Below are 17,997 nucleotides of genomic sequence, written 5' to 3'. Positions count from 1 at the left end.
CATTTGGACATTGGGTCCACCATCATGCTAGGTACATTCACCCGAGTGGTGCCAGCTCCTGCCAGATTCCCTAGAGTTATGTGGTGGTCCCGAAGTCCATCTGGGTTAAAGTTTAGCAAAAGCTTTTTCACTACAATGCGTAATGCAAGACATGATTAACTTTAAAGCAACGTATATGACGAGTAAAATCATCACCACTTGAAGTATACTTTGTAGGATTCCCATAAACCAGCCTCCTAAACCAGAGAACCAATTGGCAGGGTTCAAAAACAATGTGTTACCCCACCAGCTATCCCTGGTTTCTGAGTTTCATTTGTCCATGAAAGCAATTCTTTCGGCGGAACAGGAATAGCCAGGAAAGGAAGACTAGTGGCACCAGGTGCGTGTGTGCAACTCCAACAGTCCTTCACCTGGGATGTGTTCAGTCCATTTACCAGTATTTGGTGGTGTCTAACAAAGTGGTTCTGGACATTGTGTCCAAGCTTAACTTCCTCATATGGGGACAAAGTATGGAGTGAGGAGTCCAAAAGTCCAACAATAAACAAAATGTCCTTCATTTTCCTTCTCATAGAAGGGGGGGGGGGGGCTAAACAGGGCGTGAAAAGTCCCATTAGTCCCAAAACAAGCAACAGTTCCTTCAACTTTCACCGAAGTAGGTGTAGTCAGCAGGACTTGATAGGGCCCCTCGAATCTGGGCTCTAGGGATTTCCGGACACGCCTCTTTACGACCACCCAGTCTCCAGGTTGCAGGGAGTGAGATCCCTCTAGGTTGTCTGGATCTGGAATGGAAGAGAACACTAGATTGTGTGTTACTTTCAGTTGGTCACACAGGTGCTTTATGTATCCGGCTACTGTGTCATAGCCCTGCTGTAGGGCCTGTGGATGATACAGCCCCAATCTTGGCACAGAGCCAAACAAAACTTCATAAGGGGACAGACATGTCTTTTAACTTAAGCGTACCATTTAGTCTTTCCACTTTGCCTGAACTCTGCGGGTGGTATGGAGTGTGAAACGCTTGTTCCACCCCAAGGGCTGACATCACCTCTTGCATCACTTCACCTGTAAAATGTGTACCTCTGTCACTCTCAATTGTCTCTGGTACCCCAAGTCTACATACAAGTTCTGACACAAGTTTAGTCGCTGTGCATTGTGCGGTGGCCCCGCCCACAGGGTAAGCCTCGACCCACACTGAGAACAGGTCCAGGCACACGAGAACGTGCTCATACCTGCCTGATTTGGGAAGTTGAATGTAATTGATCTGCACCTCTGAAAAGGATACAGTGGTCTGGGTGTGCACTTCCGGGGGGGGGGGGTGTCTTCACCACTTGACCTGGATTGTGCAGGGTGCACACTTCACATGCCTTCACATATGCCTTCGCCAACCTGTCGAACCCTGGAGCATACCATACCTTGTCTACCACCAAAACCATTGCATTCCGGGAGGCATGCACCTTACCGTGAGCTAGGTCCGCCATCTGCGGGAAAGCGGCTGCAGGCAAACACATTCTACTTCCCATTCTCCACATTCCATCAACATACCTAGCACCTGCCTTGGTCCACTGCTCTACCTCACTTCCCGTGGCAGTAAGCCCTGGGTCGGAGGGAACTGTGGTACCAGAATCTACCTTATAGCACATGAGACCCTCGGGGTCTTGTGTCCGGTCTAGAAGCGCAGCAGCCTTGGCGGCTCTGTCTGCTTGGTCATTACCTTTAGCCTCTAGTGACTGCCCCTTGGTGTGTGCCTTCAGCTTAATAATGGCCACCTGTTCCGGCAACATGATGGCCTGCATTAGTCTACCTACTGATACACCATTCTTAATAGGCTTGCCTTGTGCCGTGAGGAAGCTCCTGGACCGCCAGATGGGTCCATAATCCTGTGCGATGCCGAACGCGTTCCTAGAATCAGTATAGATGTTGGCAGTGGTACCCTTTGCAATCGTACAGGTCTCAGCTAGAGCACGGAGCTCAGCCTCCTGCGCTGACGTGTGGTGGCAGTGGTTTTTGTATCAGTATCTCATTCAGTGTGACTACCGCAAATCCTGTTACAAACTTTCCTTCGTCATTTAGGTATCTGGATCCGTCCACAAACAGCTCAAACTGGGGGTTCTGCAGGGGCTTGTCTGTGACATGCGCGAACCCAGCCGTTTCCTGGGCCATGAGGGCCACACAGTCATGTTGGTGTTCGGCGTCGAATGCCTCCTGCTCGTCAGTCAGAGAGTTGTAAAACAACTGATCTCCTGTACTTACTCCCCCATTTGAATCTACGTCACCTAATGGAAGTAAGGTGGCTGGATTCAAGGTGGTGCACCTTTTGGAATGAGATGTTCAAGGAGGAATGCACTGTGAGTTCCATTTTTATCTGTCTTGCAAGAGACAGATGACGACTGCTTACCTGAGTCAGGATACCATGTATGTCATGTGGGGTGTAGACCACCATAGTGTGATCTAGTACAACGTCAGAACTTTTGTCCAGTAGTGCCTGAACTGCTAGAACCGCTCGGACGCATGATGGAGACCCTCTAGCCACCACGTCAAGATGGGCACTGTAGTATGCTACAGGTCGCTTTTTGTCACCATGCATTTGTGTCAGTACAGCGGTGGCGTGTCCCGCCATCTCAGTTACGTACAGCTGGAAGGGTTTGTCATAGTCTGGCAGCCCCAGTGCGGGTGCACTGGTTATCTGTACTTTCAGCTGATGGAAAGCTGACTTGGCCTGCGGGGTCAGGGTGAATGGCCGTGAACCCAAACAGTCGTACAGAGGCTGCATGGTCATGGAGGCAGAGCGTATCCATGGCCGACAGTATGGGACCAGTCCCAAGAAGGTACGCAACTGGGCATGGGAGGTGGGAAGTTGCATGTCACTTACCACCTTCGTGTGTTCCGGCGTCCGGTGTTTGGTACCTGGACCTAGGCAGTGGCCCAGGAACACTACGTGGGACTTGCAGAACTGAAGTTTCTCTTTGCTGGCTTTGCAGCCACTCGACTCTGATGGAGGAAACACAAAAGGCTTAGTGATGCATTGAGGCAACTATTTGGGTCAGGAGCACACAAAAGTAAGTCATCAACATATTACAAGAGGGCGGTGCCCTCGGGAATTGGCCAGGCGTCTAATACCAGCTTCATGCATCTGGTGAACTGGTTTTGGGCTATTCTGAGCCCTTTGTGGCAGCACTGTCCAACAGTACTGCTTTCCTCTGAAGGTAAATGCAAACAAATACTGACAGTCTGGCTGGCCCTTTATACCCTTTTTCTTAACGTGGAACAAAGGGGTATTGGCTGGGGAGACACATTCCTTGAGGGCTTTAAGTTGACATAAAGAAGAGACGGTGTCTGCAATTGCATCTTCCTGGGCATGTGCCAGGGGGTACTGACGGACCATGGGGGCTTTTTCCCCTTCTTTTAGGTAAACCATTACCAGTGGGACTGACAGTCTGCCGAGGTCCGTCTGACTGGTAGCCCAAAGGCTCGAAGGAAGGACACTAAGAGCTTGTTCCTCTGCGTGCTTGAGAGTGAGGAAAGGGAGAGGTGTCGCTAGGTATGCTGCCATCCGACAGAAGGTTGGGTGACTTTCAGACCCGGGGTGTATACGAGCCTCACCGGACGGGTGAAGTTCGATACAACATCCCAAGGGTCCCATCACGCCAGTTCCCAATATTCTTTCAGGACCCTCCAGCACAAGGAAGCGCATGAGGCATCGCGACCCTTTAAACATTACCTCTAGCGGTTCAGTTTCTGCCAGCTGAATTGGCACTCCTGAAACCCCTTGGACCGTTTGCGTATCTGTGGAAACAGGGATATTAAGATCTCGTATTACTCGTGAACTGAGACAGGATTTTGTAGCCCCAGTGTCTATAAGGAAAGGCACTTCACCACCACCCATGGAAACAGGCTCAAAGATCTGAATGCCTCTGTCTTCTGCTTCCAATAGGGACACCGGGGCGGAATTGCCGGGACTTCATTGGGACGGATTCGGGCGGCGCGTCGTTGCCACTGGGAGTGGCGCCCTGATCCGTCTCCTAGTCACGAGGTCTCTTGGGACAACGGCAATTCTTGGCCAGGGGGCCTGCCTTGCCGCAATTATAACACTTGCGTGTTTCTCCTACAGAACATTCTCTCAGAGGCAGTACAATACTAACAGCATTTAGCAGTGATACAGATGTTCAACCAATCACAGAACTGACATTTACACAAAAAGCAAAAATATACCTTAAAATCCCTATATGTTTTCTATTTTTAAGACCGTATAATTCACGTAATTCATTACAAGTTTCTTATTTCATTAACGCTTGGCTTCCTTCTTTCTATGACCCTGAATCGGTCAGAGAATGACAGCCCCTTTTCTAACTGACTCTGAATTTTAGCTCTCTATGAAACAGAATAATAGCTAAGATATTAGAAAGCAGCCAGAACATTCAGACTTTAAACAACATTAATCATTAGTAATTACAAGAGGTATATTTCTCTGAGAATATGAAACACAGACGGCAGGAAATAGTTAAACACATAGAAAAGAAAACATGCTAAGAGCTTCTAACAGCGCAACATTTTCCGCATTTTTAACCCTTGTATTCTTAAAAGCCCCCACAGATGTGAGTGGGGTATAACTTTTTTTTACATTTGTATGATGGACACTAAAACGTACAACAAAGATTAGATTACATAACATCAAAACATACAAGACAAACAATAATGGTTGTGTCACATAATTATCCACAGATTCTGCATGAACTTGCTTTATGTCACAGAGGAACACAGACTAAAAGGATTCCCTTTCTCTGATAACCCATTACTGCCATATCTACACTTGCCTCAATCCATCTGTCTAACATACTTTTATCCAACCTTTTGACTATCTCTCAATCTTTCCCAAACTTGCTGGTCTAAGACTCCATTCTCCCAAAATTCTAAACACCTGCTTTTCTCAACAACTTACTACATTCTCTCCCCACGGCTAACTTGCTTTCTCTGTCCTTTGCTATTTCTCTAGCTGTTTTCCATATAGGCATACTCCTTGCCCTGTACGTTTCCCATATTGTCTGTTCTTAGAGCCCTCTTATCCCTTCCCTGACTCTATGTTTATCTCTTTTATTATGGCTTCTATTCCTTTTTCTAGACCGGCGTCTCTGATATCCTTCATGTGCTTTTTCCCGTACTGTTGCCAGAACTCATAGTTAAAGGTTCCCGCTTTTCTAAGTCCTATCCGCTTGTATATTTTATAGGTTTGCCTACAAATGTCCTTCCCTTCCCCCTCTCTTATTATCTCGATAGGTGTCAGATAAGTCTTAGACTGGTCGGACCCTATGGACTGGTCGGACAACTATGGACTTGTTACTAGTCCCTTCTGCAACTGGCAGGAATACTATGACCCTTCTGCCAAGTATTGGCAGGAATACTATGGACTTGTCGCTAGTCCCTTCTTACGTATAGAGGGTTCCCCTCTATACGTGGCTTTAGTAATCTTATAACAAATTACAGCTAACATTATGAGTCCGGCAGTTAAAGCACAACAAAAAGCTATCAGTTCAATACTTTCGGCAGACAGCATGGCAATGTACACACAAGGGTTCTTCCGTCTAGCATGGTTACTAAGAACACCGTAAAATTACAGGCAGAAGCATCTATAAACATGCAGCGACTCACCTCCTGTCAACACGGGACTGAAGTCAGGGGAGCCCAGAGCTGGAGTGGCAAGTCAAGGGCTTACCTTACACCGGTGTTTTAAGATCTGGGGTCCCGTGGCCTCTGGTCCGGCTGGTCGGCAGGTAGGGTCGTCCGGTATCGGCTGCAGGTAAGGATTTAGCTTCTGCCCCACGTTTGGGCAGCCAAGTAATGTTGGGGGTCTTTAAACAGATCGTTCAGCTGATGCTGTCTGCTTCCCAATCATTTGGACATGCGAGTATACTTGGAGGAATTCAATGGACACAACACCGTATGTGTATACCAAAGAAAAGACTAGTTTATTTAGTGAAGCAGCAGAGATTATATAGAAGCTTGCTTACGTAGGATATGATAAGCAGGATATGATAAGTAACATCTCAGCATATGTAATACATGAGAAAAAGAACAACTCGTTATTAATGTGTCCTTCAGCAAGTTACAAAGACGTACATCCACAGGTGGCGATTAAAACTTATCATGGGAACATAACCTTGAAAGTCTTCCCAGGAGAAGATGCAGATTACAAAGCATACAAATCATAATTATTCTGTGATAAACAACTTATTTTTCTCTTATTTATTCATTGCAAAGGGAAACTAGAATTAACCCCTCACACACACCTCCTTTATTGAGGACTGAACCACTCCCCGCTCTGATCCCAGACGTCGACGCATCATGTGATTCCGTACTGAACTCTATTTTTCCAGTATTTGCTGTGCTGTCCGGTAGATTACTTCTGCTTATTTCTATATTTTAATATACTTACCCCCACCCCTTTTTCTCACTCCGTGACTCAGCAGTGTCCCCCACTGAAGTTGGCGCGCGTTATGAAAATCGTACTCCTTTTTTTTCTCAGAGTTTCTTGTGCTTTTGGGATGTGACAGGCTCCCTTTTAAGGTTGATGTTGTCCCATGTAAAAGGGCCTTGAGGATCAGAAGAATAATTAGATCTTGATGACGTCTTCCATTTTGTAGGGTTACAGTTTTCTAAGAATGGGGCAGGACATTCTGTTGGTGCGTTGTGGAATCAAAGATCTCTTCACTGAGTTACCCAGGGTCAGTGACAGAGACAGACTGGTGGAGGTGCTGTCTGGTGCCAAACGTTGCCTCGGAGAAGGATCGGCCTCGGCATCTGCTCAGGAGGTTGCTGAATTCAACAGAACACATTACAACTAGAGATGAGTGAATATACTCGTTTTGAGTAATTACTCGATCGAGCACCGCGATTTTCGAGTACTTCCGTACTCGGGTGAAAAGATTCGGGGGGTGGGGGCGTGGCGGAGCGGGGGGTAGCAGCGGGGAACGGGGGAGCCCTCTCTCTCTCCCTCTCCCCCCCACTCCCCGCTGCAACCCCCACTCACCCACGGCGCCCCCCGAATCTTTTCGCCCGAGTACGGAAGTACTGAAAAATCGCGGCGCTCGGGCAAAAAAGGGGCGTGGCCGAGTAGGTTCGTTCATCTCTAATTACAACCTTTTCCTTAGGTTTTTAGTGACTCAAATGGGACCACAATGGTTTGACCTGCTAACATCTGACTATGTGGATCTTTAGGACAGCTTTTGCTTAGATGGTCCAGGGGACCAAGCTTTCTTAGTGCTAATGGACAACTTTGTGAGAACTGGATGAGTATACACACAAGGCATGTACATTGGGGAAATTTTTGTTTTTAACCCCTTAAGGACCAGGTTGTTTTGTACCTTAAGGACCAGACACTTTTTAGGGATTTTACCTATGTGGCGGTTTTACTGCTCTATTTTTTTTCCTTTAGCTACCAAAATTATTTTTGCTGCGTTTTTTTTTCCGTGACATATAGGACTATTTTTTTAATATCTTTTTCACTGACTTTTTTTCCCGTTTTTTAGTTTTATTGGGGGTAAAATGCTAAAAAAAAAAGATTTTTTTAACATTTATAGTTTTTTAAAAAATTATTTTTCTATTTACACTAAAATAAAATATTGAAATGGGTTCCTCTATTTATTTTGGACGTTTTGATATATAGTATGTACGGTTTTGGTTTATAGGGCGCATACGGTGACGGTTTTTGTTGGCGTCTGCATTGTGTTATTCCCTTTTTTATGTATGTTTTGTTGTTTTATTCTGTTGTTTTGTTTTACTTATGTATGGAATTGTGTTTTTTACTATCTGTGTCCCCCATGACGTCATATAAGACCTCTGGGGGACACTCACTTTTTTTTTTTTTTAAACTTTATTTGACATTTTCCCACTGTAGCTGGGCAGTCCATAGGACCCTCAGTTACAGGGGAAAGCAACCCCTGTGGTGACATTAGTCACCTGCAGAGCTGCCAGGGTCTAAGTCTGACCCTCCAGCTCTGCAGTAGCAGGGAATCCCGGGAGGTCACATGAGCCCCCGAGGCTCCCGTAGTGAAAGAACTTCTACTTTCACTTTGCCCCGACAGTGTTCATTGAGCACTGTATATCGGGGAAGCAGAAGGCAGGAAGGGTTAAAAACCCCTCCTGCCTTCTGCTCCAGGTTATCAGCTGTCACTAACAGCTGATAACCGGTTCCTGCCTCTGACTGATTGCAGAGGCAGGAGGCTTAGAGCACCGCCGTATTTTTACGATCGGTGGTCCTTTAAGCCCAGCACCAGCCGCCGTATATATACAGTGGCTGGTCGTAAATGGGTTAAGAGGAAAATACTCTTTAAAGGGGTTTACCCTCAACTTAAAGGGCCACTTGAGCAAAAATTAATTTTTCCATCCCTGCCCTTCCTCCTCTGATTAACTGTCATTTGTGTATTGCAGCCACTTCCATGCAGTGCAACCACTTGTCTGGTGCTTATCTGACAGCATCTTGTTGCTAGAGGCTATGTCATTTCTGTCTGCTTGGCGACCGTTTTAATTATAATTATCCTTTATGTTCACCTAAATAATCTACAGAACATAAGTATACAGTCAGGGGGATGAGCTGTGATCTCTATTATAACTGTGTGATCATTATAAGTAACTGACAGGATTTTTGTGTCTTCTTCTAAGCAGTTTCTATGGTATGGTCTATGTAACCGCATCACCCAGACTGAGAACATACTCCTCTCAGATAGCATAACCCGAAGTACATCTGAGATGGTCAGTACTGAGATCACATGATCTGAGGAGGAGAAAGAGGATATGACTTTCAGATGGAAAGGAAAAACTCACAAAGGTAAGACTAGCCCACTAATATGCATAAAACAATGCCCAGAGTGGCCCTATAACATTGCGTCACAGCCACTCTGTCCTTCCTGGTTGCTGCTATCCCAGACATGTGACTGCTGCAGCCAATCACTGACTATAGTAGTCTTTGCTGTGACCAGTGATTGGCTGTAGCACTCTCAGGTCCTGGACAGCAGCAACCAGGAAGGGCTGTTGGGAACCAATTTAAGTGGGTTTTCATCTGAAATACTATTGATCTATCATCAGGAAAGGTCATCAATAGTTGATCAGCTGAGGTCTGCCACTCGGGACCCCGACCAATAAGCTGTGCGGGCGCATGCTGTCAGCGCCACAATAACACATAGGTCAGAGTGGAAGTTTCCACGCTGACCTTCTTGTAGTGGCCAGTGCTTGTAACTGCAGGCACAGTTTTTATTGAAGTCAATGGGAGCCGTGCCTGCAGTTACTAGCACCGGCTATTACAAGGGAGGTCGGCACGAAGGCTGACCCTATGACCTCTGTGCATTTGGAGCCAAAGTCTCTGCGCAGACCTCCCATGTAGTGGTCGGCGCTGGTAACTGCAGGCCTAGCTTTTATTAAAATTAATGGGAGTCGTTCCTGCAGTTAAAAGCGCCAGCCGCTACACGGGTTGGCGCGGAGGCTTCTGCTCCGATCTGTTATTGTGGCGCTGATTGAATGTGCTCGCACAGCTGATCGGTCGGGGTCCCGACCTATCCTGAGGATAGGTCATCAATAGTATTTCAGTGGAAACCCCTTTTAACCCCTTAGTGACCAAGCTTGTTTGCGCCTTAATGACCATGCCAAATTTTGCAAATCTGACACGTGTCACTTTAGCATGGAAAAACACCAGAAGGGTTTTGCATATCCAAGCGATTCTGACATTGTTTTTTCGCCACATGTTGTACTTCATCTAGGCGTAAAAAAAAGACTGATAGAATTTGTGTTTATTTATTAAAAGCGCCAAAATTGGAAAAATTTTGAAAAAATCATCATTTTTTCACATTTCCAACTGCGATATCTCAAATATGTGCAAACATAATATAGAAATTTTTGCTAAGATATATATTTCCATCCGTTTACTTTATTTTGGGCGCACATTGGAAAAACTTTCGTTGTTTTTTTAACCATTTAGGAGACGTACAAATTTAACATTACTTTTCAGCATTTTGAGGAACACTTTGTTTTCCTACACCAAGCCAAGATTGGAAAGGCTCATAGGAGTCAAAATGATAGATACCCCCACAAGTGACCCCATTTTAAAAACTGCACCCTTTAAGGTATTCACTGAGGGGTGTCATGAGTATTTTAACCCCACAGTTTTTTTAGGAGTCAATGCAATTTAGAAGAGAAAAACTAAAATTTCATATTTTTGCAAATCTGTCATTTTAAAGACAGGACTTTTTTCTATAGTACACATGAGAATTAGGATTTGCATCCCAGAATGGATACCCCTGTTTGTCCTGTGCTCAGAAACATACCCATTGTGGCCCTAATCTTATGTCTGGATGCACAATGGGGCCAAAAACGAAAGGAGCAACCGGTGGCTTTCGGAACAGAAATTTTGCTTGAAGGAGATTTAGTCCCCATTGCCCACTTGTAGAGCCATTGAGTGACCAAAACGATGGAGAACCCCCACAAGTGACCCCATTTTGAAAAGTAGACCCCTTACCGAATTTATCTAGGGGTACGATGACTTTTTTGACTTCACAGTTTTTGAATGAATCTAAGCCAAGCAGAAGGAAAAAAATATGATTTTCATTTTTTTTGGCAATTGTGTCAATTTACAAACAGTTTTTTTTGTACAGTGTACATAGGAATGAAGACGTTCACCCCAAAATAGATCCCCCTGTTTGTCCCGTGTTCAGAAACATACCCATTGTGGCCCTAATCTACTTAAAGGAAACATAGCTAGGCCTATAATGGAAGAAGCACCCATTGGATTTCAGGGTACAACGGAATAAATTCCAGTCCCCATTGCCGACTTGTAGAGCCATTGAGCGGCCAAAACGATAGAGAACCCCCACAAATGACCCCATTTTGAAAACTAGACCCCTTAACAAATTCATCTAGGGGTGTACTGCGTATTTTGACCCCACAGTATTTGAATGAATCTAAGCAAAGCAAAAGGAAAAAATTACGATTTTCATTTTTTTGGCAATTTTGTCAATTTAAAAACTGTTTTTTTGTATAGTGTACATAGGAATGAAGACTTGCACCCCAAAATGGATACTCCCGTTTTTCCCGTGTTCAGAAACATACCCATTGTGGCCCTAATCTACTTACAAGACACATGGCTAGGCCCATAATGGAGGGAATGCCCGCTGGACTTCAGGGCAGAACTGAATAAATTCCAGGCCCCATTGCCCACTTATACGGAAAAAAAATTGACTTCCTAAAAATAATCCCCCCCCCCCGCCATCCTCATTTTTTGGCATTCCCTAAATATTCGATAAAGGTAATAATATAAACTGCGTTTTATGTCCGAAGACGGGGTAATTACGGAGGCTGGTTGTGATGGGCCAATGGGCAAGAAAACCGGGATCCCCCCTCCTCATGTATTTTGGGTGGTATTTCGTGACCTCAGCGGCGGGGATGGGGTGTAAAAAGTGGCGCTCTGTGAGGCTTTGTAATTTTGCTGCAGTGCTGCGGTGTCACAGAGAAGGCGCTCAACAAGCTGCTCCTGGAACTGCAGGAAGGCGAGCGTTCCAGGGGCTTCTTGTAAATTACGGATTACAGGTAGCGGTCTGAATAACGCCGGGCTCACATGGCCGTATGCAGAATCTGCTTGCGGAGGCCCGCAGCGGAATCCAGCTGTGACCCTGCGTACGGCCGCGTAATGTACTGCGCATAACTGACTACTCACACAGGCGGTCATGCGCAGTACACCGTTGTTTGTTTTTATTTCCCGCGCCGTCGCTTAGAGATGACCCGGGTACCCGCAGCCCGGACACAATATATTTGCATATGGGCTGCAAGTATATCCGCGGTCATAGAGCACAATGGGCTCTAGGTCGCGGATATCTGCGGTAAAATATAGCATGCTGTGTTCTGTTTCTGCGAGTGGATTACGTAATTCCGACCCGCTAATTGGGGGGAATTGTGTAATCCAATGCATGTGATTGATCCGTGGATTACCGCTGATCAAGCGCATGCAGCACCTGTAATTCCTCTCCGGTCATGCGTGACCGGCCTAATGTTAGACCGTTACTTTATCACGTGACCGGGGACCGCTCAGCGAGGCCACCGGTCACTGCTCCAAGCACTCAGCGACCGTTGGTCGCTGGGAGCAAGGAGATTTAAAATTTCCTGGGCTCCCCGCCTCCTGCGAATGTGTCCGGCATTTTGCCGGTGGGCGCATGCGCAGCAGCCGGAAGGGTCCATGGAGGATAATCGCATCTGGATTCAAATGCGGAAGCCTCCGAGAAGATGTTTCATCTCCCCCCACCGATCGCATTGGTGAGGGGAAACTGCCACTTTTTAAAGAACTTTTACGTGATCGCCATTATGCATTGTATAACGGCGATCACGTGACCAGTAACCGCATACCGCGGCTCCCCGTGACATCTCCAGGCTCTTGGCTACCTTTGGTAGCCAGGAGCAGGGAGATTTTACATTTCTTGGGCAATATTTCACTTTTGCGCATGCGTCCGCCATCATGCTGACGGGCGCATGCGCCGAAGCTGGGGTAAGGTCCACGGATAAACATCCCACCAGGGAACAAATCCATTGGATAGCGCCGATCGCAATGCCGGGGGGGGTTCCCCGCAGCCCGGGATGACAGCTCCACGCTGTCGGCTACCTGCGGACACCAACAGCATGGAGCTGTCACGTCCACAGCCCGAGGGGCTTTATTCTCTGCAGGACACATTTTTACGTCCTCAGAGAATAAAGCCCACTTCCGGAGGACGAAAAAACACTATGGGCTGGTCGTTAAGGGGTTAAGTTAGAGAAAAACCCCTTAATGACACAAGATGTAAGTTTATGTCCTGGGTGCCTGGTACTTAAAGGGGTTGTCCCACGCCGAAACGGGTTTTTTTTTTTTTTCAATAGGCCTCCCGTTCGGCGCTAGACAAACCCGATGCAGGGGTAAAAAAAAACAAACGGATAGTACTTACCCGAATCCCCGCGCTGCGGCGACTTCTTACTTACCTTGCTAAGATGGCCGCCGGGATCTTCACCCACGGTGGACCGCAGGTCTTCTCCCATGGTGCACCGTGGGCTCTGTGCGTTCCATTGCCGATTCCAGCCTCCTGATTGGCTGGAATCAGCACACGTGATGGGGCGGAGCTACGCGACGACGCGTAGAAGGGGGCAGAGCCAGAACTTCGCTCGTGCCGAGACCCAAGAGAAGGGAGAAGACCGGACTGCGCAAGCGCGTCTAATCGGGCGATTAGACGCTGAAATTAGACGGCACCATGGAGACGGGGACGCTAGCAACGGAGCAGGTAAGTGAATAACTTCTGTATGGCTCATATTTAATGCACGATGTATATTACAAAGTGCATTAATATGGCCATACAGAAGTGTATAACCCCACTTGCTTTCGCGGGACAACCCCTTTAAAGCAACAGATAGTAAGCCGGGTGTGACAGACATTGAACCCGCTGGCGTACATATAGGAGTCGCTGGGGTCACGATCGTGACCCGGCCCCTAAGCCAGTAGGGCTCAGAGGGCACCCTTTCCACTCGCTGACTGACTGCAGAGTTCCTTTCACTTGGCGCTCTGCGGCTGCTCCTGCACGCCGGCGCCTCCTCCCGGACCTCCGCTCAGTCTCCTCCCCTGTCTTGTTCTCCTCCACGATCACCAGAGGGGAGGAGTCTGAGCGGAGGTCCGGGGGGAAGTGTCTCCTTGCAGGAGAAGCTCCCCGCGGTGCACAGAGTGCCTAGTGAAAGGCAGTCAGCAGGCAGACCGAGGGCTTTACATCGTGCCGCCCTCCCCCGACTCCTACAGTCATCCTCAGCCAGCAGGGGAGCGGATGTAGATCGTCCAGCAGCAACCTGACAGAAAGTGTAAGTACTGACTCACACATGTCTGTCTCAGTGGGGGAGGGGGGTCAGAGTAGCAGGCAGTGTGAGAGGGGAAGGGAATCAGGTAGGGGCATCCTGTGTCAGAAGGGGGAGATAGCCATAAAGGGGCATGGGATGTACCATGCTAGGGCATCCTGTGTCAGAAGGGGGGAGATAGCCATGAAGGGGCATGGGATGTACCATGCTAGGGCATCCTGTGTCAGAAGGGGCAGAGACAGCCATGAAGGGGCATGGGATGTACCATGCTAGGGCATCCTGTGTCAGAAGGGGGAGAGACAGCCATGAAGGGGCATGGGATGGACCATGCTAGGGCATCCTGTGTCAGAAGGGGTAGAGACAGCCATGAAGGGGCATGGGATGACCCATGCATGGGCATCCTGTGTGATGGGAGAGCCATAAGCCCGTTCTCCCACTGGCGCTGATTACTGCAGCTCTTTGAACGCTGCGGTAATCGCAGTAAAACACTCCTATTGTTTTCAGTGGAGCCTCGCAGACATTTGCTCGATTTCAAGCGCTGTTTGCTGTATTTTGCCGGTTTTCGTGCTCCTCATCAGTGACGTGCGCTAAACCCCAGTATGGACCAAAAATGAACGTAAAATCCAGCAAAACACCGCAATCCAAATGGCAGAGTTTTGCCGAGCGCCTGTGTGAGAGCGGCCTGAAGCCACGGTCACACACACCATCAGTAAAACGCTGCATTTAAAAAGACGCGATTTTGAGTGGTGTTTAACCCCTTCCCGCCCCATGACGTAAGGGTACGCCATGGGAGCCGGGTACTTCCCGCAAAATGACTACCCTTACGTCGTAGGGATAGCGCGAGATCATGACTGATCTCACACTATCCCACAGCGGGAGGCGGCTGTCAGTCATAGCCAGCCTCCTGCTGCAGCAGCGGGGGTGCATCAGAGATGCGCTCCCTGCTGTTAACCCCTTCCCTGCTGCGATCTATGTAGATCCCGGCATGGGAAGGGTTCACAGAGGGAGCGCGCTCCGTCTGTGAAATTGCCGGGCTCTCGCGATATAATCGCAGAGAGCCCGGCTGGTTGCCATGGCAACAGGACGCCAGAGCCTATGATCGCTGTATAAGCGATAAGGCATGGCCGGACAGAACTCCTGCCATGCCTTATCACAGCGATCATCAGTGCTGTGCTTTAAGTCCCCCAGGGGGACATAGATGGTGTAAAAAAAGATAATAAAAATGTGAAAAAAAGAAAAATGCAAAAAAAAATGTAATAAAACACCTTTTTTTTTATGCTTTTTCTCATATTAGCATAAAAAAAGGTTTAAAAAAAAAAGGCACATATTTGGTATTGACGCATCCGTAACGACGTGTACAATTAGTTGAAGATGCTTTTTATTCTGCACAGCAAAAAGCGTTAAAAGAAACACTAAAAAACAGGCAAAATGCAAATTTTTAGCATTTTGCCTCTCAAAAAAGGCAATAAAAGTGATCAAAAAGCCGTACATTCCCCAAAATGGCACCAATAGAAACTACAGCTCGTCTCACAAAAAATAAGCCCTCATAGAGCTCCGTACATAGAAAAATAATAACGTTACAGGACTTTGAATGCAGCGATTTAGAAAAAAAAAAAAGATTTCCAAAAAAAGGGTTTTCATGGCAGAAAAGTGGAAAAAAACACTTAAAAGTAAGAATTTTGGTATTGTTGTAATCGTACCGGCCCGCAGAAAAAATGGATTGTGTCATTTATGCTGCATGATTAACGCTGTAAAAAAAAAATCTATGGCAGAATTGATGCGTTTTCTCTTCCTGTTGTAAAACTTTTATTATTTTTTTTTTATAATACAGTAAATGTACCCAAAAAGGGCACTGATAAAAACTACAGCTCGCCACGCAAAAAACAAGCCCTTATACGGAAAAGTAAAAAAGTTATGGCTTTCGAAAAATGGAAATGAAAATCCGCCAAAAATCGTTGCGTCCTTAAGCCCAAAATAGGTCGTGTCATTAAGGGGTTAAGAACACATTGTACAGCTCTACACTGCGATTTATACGCACCCCACCATTATAAGGGGCGATGAGGGGTGTTAAAAAGTGCTTAAACACATGAAAATAGAGCAGACAGCTCTCGAAAGTCGCGGTGTTAGAAACGCCTCATCCGAACGTCAGTCTGCCAAGTTCCGTTGAAATCAATGAAGGCGTTGTACAGCGTTTACTGCCGTATTTGAAACGCCGCGGTAAACGCTGTAAGAAAGCGTGTGAGAGTGGCCACAAGTACGTAAAATGGCGCAGATTGTCCGCAGCGGAGAATTCACACAAGTTCCGCATCAAAACCACATGAGAAAAAAATGTCAAAATCCGCGCCATTGGTGAAGGCTTTGGCGCAGGTTTTATGTGTATCCGCAGCAGGTTTCACCCTTCCAATTTTCTTTTGTGGTTTTGATGCAAAATTTTGTGCGGATCGGCCAACTGAAACAAGAGCTGTTTTCCACTACTTGGGCACAGACCCCAAGACCAGTCTCACACGGGTGATAACGCAGAATTATGAAGCCCCGGCTTTTCAATGGTTTCTTTCACATTTTCGATGTTTTCACTGATGTGATGTTGTGTGGGAAAACAAATCGCTGCCTGCCCTATCTTTGTGCGTTCTGCTCTTTTTTATCGCCCATGTTTCCCTATGGAGCCTTCGTTTTATCGTATCGCACGAACTTGCGATTTTAGTGCAATGCGATTTTTAACATTAGAAAGTCCTATTGTTTTTCTCGCAAGACAACTGCAAACGACTGCGATGTTTTTGTGAAAAAAACTGACGCTCTATGAGAAAAACTGCTATATTGCTGCAATTTTGCGATCACCCTTGTAAATCTAGCCTAAGGGCATGGGGAGGGGGGCCCAAGCTAAACTTCTGCACCCGGGCCCATGAGCCTCTAGTTACGCCCCTGAATGAACCCCTTACATACCGCAATCAATCGTCGTTAGGTGTACTATAGTAGAAAGGTTTCACTTCTGCTGAAATCAGTGGTAACGATGCCTCCTATTACACTTCTGTCTCTGACTGCTATGATGAGCCAGATGTGTTATAGGAGGCAGCGCTGGCACCGAATTCAATGGGACTCGTATTGCATTCTTGGCTCTCGCCATCGATGACTAATTATGGCCTGCTGCATTGATAGTGGGCTGGAAGATCAGCTGATTGGTGGGGATATTGAACGGTGGACCCCTTTCGATAAACTATTTATGACTTATCCTGAGGATAAAGTCTTAAATAGTAAAAGCATAGCATGCCCCTTTAACAGATAACCAGGAGATGAATCTTTGTGTTCTCCGCAGGATTGCTACAAGACTGTTTCAGCAGCATGTAGACCAGTGATGGGCAACCTTTTGAGCTCAGTGTGCCAAAATTCGCCAAAAAAACGACCAAAAAAATCTATATATTTGCGATATTCATAGTTTAAACAACAAAAAAGTATAATTGTAATGTATAACTGTATTTAGTAAACCTAAAACACCCATAGCACAGGCCCTCGCCTCTCCCAGCCTCCCCCTCACTTATCTTAGTAATGATGAGCCCCCAGCAGCAACAGCGCCCCCTCCCCTCCTCCCTCCAGCAGCGACAGCTGGACCCCCACAGCAGCGATAGCGGGCTCCGAGACCCACGCACTCGCCCCATCCACGTCCTGGAAGCTCTGCTCCTCCGCGCCGCTAGCAGAGATGATCTCCGGTGCACACTGACGTCAGTGTGCTGCCAGACTCCTCCCCCGACACTCGCGGAACCAAGTGGTAAGAGACGTCAGGGGAGGGGAAAGGCGGATCCCGGCTGCACACTGACATCACAGTGTGCACCGGGATCAGCGCTACTACCTGTAGTAGCGCTGGTTAGTGAATACCAGCAGGGAAGCCGCGGCCCCTGCTAGTATTCACCAGTGGGGTGAACGGCTGACAGTGGCCGCATGTCAGCGACTATGGCTACGTGTGTCAGTGCTGACACGCGTGTCATAGGTTCGCCATCACGGATGTAGACTATTCTGCAGACTGACAAACACCGGGGACAAGATGAGTTCTGGTTTTCTTTTATAATTCATTTCTAGACTTTGTGTTCCTTCAGCAGCCATTTTTAAGGAGATCAGTGTGTTCCCCTGACATGTCTGTGGTAGTAATTGGTAATATTTAGAGATGAGCGAGCACCA

General features: G+C 47.1%; 1 long non-coding RNA gene across 1 annotated transcript in view; it reads right to left on the bottom strand.

The window, feature by feature from the left end:
* Positions 1–17,997, bottom strand: part of LOC136628082 (uncharacterized) — a 407,320-nt gene that overhangs the window by 94,646 nt on the left and 294,677 nt on the right. The gene's annotated exons all lie outside the window — the stretch shown is intronic.

Source organism: Eleutherodactylus coqui, chromosome 1, assembly GCF_035609145.1.
Source record: "Eleutherodactylus coqui strain aEleCoq1 chromosome 1, aEleCoq1.hap1, whole genome shotgun sequence".
NCBI lineage: Eukaryota > Metazoa > Chordata > Amphibia > Anura > Eleutherodactylidae > Eleutherodactylus > Eleutherodactylus coqui.
Note: the sequence above shows the minus strand (reverse complement) of the source record. Positions and strands in the feature narration are given on the sequence as shown.